Genomic DNA, 6,000 nt, shown 5'->3' with positions numbered 1-6,000 from the left:
CAAGAAATGGGTACAGCTGTTATAGAAAGCAGTATGGAAATTTCTTTGAAAATTACAATAGATCTACATATAAAATCTAGCAATTCCACTTCTAGGTATATATCTGAAGGTAAAAAATCAGTATCCTCGAGTTATCTGCACTCTCATGTTTACTGCAACATTATTCTCGATAGCCAGGATATGGATTCAGCATGTGTCCATTGAAGGATCAATGGATATATATATATACAAATATAAATAATATTATATATTTTATATATAAAATTTTATATATAAAATATATATTATATATTTTGTATATAAAATATATATTTTGTATATAAAATATATACAATATATATTTAATTTATAAAATATATATAATATTATATATTAATATTATATATTATATATTTATTATATAATATATACTATATATTTATTATATATTATATATTATATATTATAAATATATATTATAAGTATTATATTTATAATATATTATATATAATATATTATAAATATAATACTTATATATAAATTATTATATATAAATAATAAAATTAATAATATATTATTATATATTAATAATAAATTAAGAATAAAATAAAATATTAAAATATATATGATATATATTAATATATATCATATATAATATATATTAATATATATCATATATAATATATATTAATATATATCATATATAATATATATTAAAATATACATTATATATTATATATTGTATAATAAGTATATAATATATATAAAATATATTATATATACTATATAATATATATAAAATATATTATATATACTATATAATATATAGTATATAATATATAGTATATGCTATATAATATATACTATATATTATATAGTATATACTATATAATATATAGTATATGCTATATACTATATAATATATAGTATATACTATATAATATATAATATATACTATATAATATATACTATATAGTATATACTATATATTATATAGTATATACTATATAATATATAATAGATAGTATATAGTATATACTATATAATATATATAAAATATAAAATATATATTATATACTATATAATATATATAAAATGTAAAATATATATTATATACTATATAATATATATAAAATATAAAATATATATTATATACTATATAATATATAAAATATAAAATATATATTATATACTATATAATATATATAAAATATATAATATATAATATATATTATATACTATATATAAAATATATAATATATAATATTAATATACGTTAAAGCATACATATAAAGAAATATTATTCAGCTTTAAAAAAGGAAATTCTGCCATTTGTGACAACATGGATGAGCCTGGAGGATATTATGCTAAGTGAAATAAGGCAAACACGGAAGGAAAAGTACTGCATGATGTCACTTATATGTGGAACTTTAGAAAAAGTGAAACTCACAAAAGCAGAGAGTAGAATGGTGGTTATTAGGGGCAGGAAGGTGAAGGAAATTAGAAGATGTCTGTCAAAGGGTACAAGGTTGCAATTATGTAGAATGAATAAATTTTAAAAATTTAATGTATAGCATGGTGACCACAGTTAATAATACTGTACTGTATGCTTGAAACTTGCTAGGAGAGTAGATATTAAGTGTTTTCACACACACACACACACACACACACACACACACACACACACAAAGGCAACTATGTGAGGCGATGAATATGTTGATTAGCTTGATTTTAGTAATCGTTTTACAATGTATATCAAAACATTATATTGTACACCTTAAATTATATATATATAATTTTATAATAAAATAATAAAATAAGTAAAAGGAACAGGGGAAAAAACAACACATGCTTTTCCAAAAAGAACAGGAAGCCTAAAACCCAACTGAAATAATGGAAGTAAGAAGACGATGAAGAGACATCTTGTGAAGGGAAACACTGCTGATAGAGAATTACATGCCCAGAGAAACAAAAAAGGTAATGAAATTAAGTTATTTTCAGGAAAACAAAAATGAGAGAATAGGTTAACAGTAAACTTTGCTAAAAGAAAAAGACTAGGCCAGGAGCTGTGGCTAACGCCTGTAATCCCAGCACTTTGGGAGGCCGAGGTGGGTGGATCTCTTTGAGGCCAGGAGTTTGAGACCAGCCTGACCAACATGGTGAAACCCCATCTCTACTAAAAATACAAAAATTAGCTGGGCATGGTGGTGGGTGCCTGTAATCCCAGCTACTCAGGAGACTGAGGTGGGAGGATTGCTTGAACCCAGGAGGCACAGGTTACAGTGAGCTGAGATTGCACTACTGCACTCCAGGCTGGGCGACAGAGCGAGATTCTGTTTCAAAAAATAAAAATAAAAACAAAAACAAAAAACAAAAGAAAGGCTTCAAGTAAAAGGAAAGCGATAGGAAGGACGGTCCCAACAAAGGGTAATTCTACATTGTTCTTTTCCAAATCAGTCATTTTCTATATTCCATTTCTTCATTATGATTTTCATTTTTAAATTTTTATTTATTATACTTTCAGTTCTGAGATACATGTGCAGAACATGCAGGTTTGTTACATAGGTATACACGTGCCATGGTGGTTTACTGCACTCATCGACCCATCATCTAGGTGTTTTGTTTTGTTTTGTTTTGTTCTGTTTTGTTTTTTTGAGACAGAGTCTTGTTCCATTGCTCCATCACCAGGCTGCAGAGGCCCGATCTCAGCTCACTGCAACCTCCACTTCCTGGGTTCAAGCAATTCTCCCGCTTCAGCCTCCCAAGTAGCTGGGACTACAGGCGCGCACCACCACACCCAGATAATTTTTGTATTTTTAGTACAGACGGGGTTTCACCATGTTTGCCAGGATGGTCTCGATCTCCTGACCTCATGATCCACCTGTCTCTGCCTCCCAAAGTGCTGGGATTACAGGCATGAGCCACCGCGCCCGGCCCATCATCTAGGTTTTAAGCCCCACATTCATTAGGTATTTGTCCTAATGCTCTCCCTCCGCTTGCCCGCCACCCACCGATTTCCATTTTTTGTTTACCTTTTAAACCCGTTTATATACAGTCTCCTTCAGAATTTTCAGTTATCTCAATTCCCAGGGGTTACATTCCCTTTTCCTATGTCTACTATACTACTCATGATAAATTATTTTCTTACATATTTTGTAATATTTGCCTGTGCGTTTATCTTATGCAGAAATTGACCCCTGTGGGGCATCCCATGCAATCTGTGTGTGGTTTCTTAGAGGTTTATTTTTCCTTGTGCTTAATGCTTTCTTATTTTTATACTTTTTTCTTTTTGGGGGGTTCTTTCTGTGTGCTATTCCTTTTGCTTTTGTTTCTGATTATTTCAAGGACACGCACTATTTAGTATCAGCAGTTTCTCACCTTGAGGTTCTTCCACTATGCATATTGTGTGAATTAGGAAGCTTGGTGATATTGCATGGTTTAGCTGTTCATGACTTTATTACCACATAAAATTCCTGTAGGCAGACTAAGGTTTTCTTGTCTCCATCTTACGCACAAGAATGCTTTCAGAATGTAAACTTTAAGTTTACATTCTTCTCTTTTGACATCAAAAGGGATCTTGGCATCATGAGAACAATCTGCCCAAACAGCATTCTTAAGAATGTAAACTTTATATAAGGGTCTTACTTCCTAGATCCTGCCTGGTGATAAGTTCAGGTCTCATTTCTTGTACCTGCCTGAGTTTTAACCACGAGCCTCCAATTCTGAGGGCATCTAACTGGACGCCAAACCTTCCCACAGGCCACAGGACATCAGCTAGTGTTTGCCATTTGAGTTTCCTCTTAGTTTCTGACAAATGAGAATTTTTCTCTACTTTTCTCAAGTTTAACTACATGATTGAATTTTTTTAAAATTTTTGAAGCATTTATATTGACTTGTACAGGAAGTGGGTCTGTCAGTATCAACTCAGTCAGCTACATTGCCAGAAGTTCTTTATTTTCAGAGACCCAAGGAGATGAAAGATTTACTGTGTTAGAAATATTTTTAAAGGGTTTTTATAGTAGATGCTCCTATGAAGTAAATTTTATTATATACTTCAGCATTTCCTCCAAAAGACCCAAACTCCTCACTCTTATTATACTAACAATTGTTAAGTTTAGCCTAAAGCTGCCTCTTTACATATTTTAGATTTGGCATAAAGGTTTCTCCATGCATAGTAAAATGTAACCTAACTGGATACGTAAACAAACTGTAACCTACCTTTCCAACAAGTATCCAACTCCACAGCAGCCCAGTTCTGGTCAATCACAGGGGCCAACTGTTTAAACCATGCTCAACTAAAGCAAACATTGATCTCTAAACAACCCAGCTATTTCTGTCCCTCACTTTGGTTTTCTGTATGTCACTTTCCTTTTCCTTTTTTTTTCTTTTTTTTTTAGATTAGGGCTACTTTTAATAATTGAGGTGTGTGATCATAAGTCAATTCTTCATCTTAATCTTCAGATATTTAATAGAACGTCATATGGTCTCAGTTGCAACTACTCAAATCACTTTCCTTTTTCTATCCATAAAGGTTATTTAACCAAATGGCAGCCAAGGAGTTGCTCTGAACCTGTGCTGGTCTGGGAGCTGCCCAATTCATGAATTATTCTTTGATGAATTAAAATCTGTTAAATTTAATTTGTCTAAATTTTTCTTTTAACAAGCTAAAGAAAAAACACTTTTTCAATCCTAATTCATTTTATTTTTAAACTTTTTCATTTTTTAAAATATTTCAAACTTACAGAATAGTTATAAGAGTAAAGAATTCCTTATGCCATATAGTCTTCACCTAGATTCAACATTTGGCCACATTTGATTTCTCTCTCTCTCTAGAGAGATGACATGGATAGAGATAGACTTATGTCCTAAGACTAAGGACGTTTTCATGTATAACCACAGTAAAGATATCAATTAAACTAAATGTTGATGCAATATTATTACCTAATATACATGCTATATTCAAGTGTTGCCATCTTTCCAATAATACCCTATAGAGCAATTTTTATCCATGTTCATACATTGCATTTAGCTATCATATCTCCTTACTTTATTTAGACCTGAAATACTTGCTCAGACTGTCTTTATATTAGATGGCGCTAATATTTTTGAAGATAGCAGGCCAGTCATTATGTGAAGTATTTCTTAGTCTGAGTTTATCTGATGTTTCCTCATGCTTATTTTCAGGTTTTGCATTTTAACAGAAATATTGCATAAGTAATGTGTCCTTTCAGTGTGTGACTTCATGAGACACATGCTAGTTTGTCCATTATTAATGCGGCTAACTTTGATCCCGTGATTAAGCGTATGTTCTCAAGTTTCTCCACAGTAAAGTTAACATTTTCCCTTTGAAAATAATAAATAGTTATTGGGAAAATATTTTGAAGTGTGCAAATATCCTGCTCCCCATCAAACTTCCACCCAATAGTTATAGCATTCATTGATGATATTTACTTGATCAAGTTTTATTATAATGGTTGTAAATGGTGATTTGAAACTCCTTTATTCCTTCTGCATTTGCTCATTGACTTTCTAGTGTCATGGATAACTTTCTCATCTTCCTTTTTTTAACTTCTCCATTTAATTCATACAAATATGGACTCATCAAGACTTAATTTTATTTGATGGGTTGTAATCTATTACTGCCAATATTCATTTTGGTGCTCAAGTCCCATATTAAACCAGTGAGAGTTTATTCAGAGTAGCTCCAAATGCCTATTCATATTTTAAAACAATAAGTCATTGGTGACAGTTTCAAATTGAATAAAGGAAATGATACCTGGTGCATACTTTGAAGAAGTCTAGAGAATCCACTATCTAATGAGCATTTATGACTCACAAATAGGATATGTCTTCCTCATTGCACACAGGTAACTAACTCAGAAAGATGAGCTTGTTTCTTTTTATTTCCCTACTCTAATTCTGCTTCTCTTTGACATCAAAAGAGATCTTGGCATCATGAGAACAATTTGCCCAAACAGGATCATGGCATGATACACAGATCACAGGTACATACCAGTGACT

Source organism: Symphalangus syndactylus, chromosome 20 (assembly GCF_028878055.3).
Source record: "Symphalangus syndactylus isolate Jambi chromosome 20, NHGRI_mSymSyn1-v2.1_pri, whole genome shotgun sequence".
Classification (NCBI taxonomy): Eukaryota; Metazoa; Chordata; class Mammalia; order Primates; family Hylobatidae; genus Symphalangus; species Symphalangus syndactylus.
The sequence above is the reverse complement of the archived record's forward strand: the minus strand, read 5'-3'. Positions refer to the sequence as shown.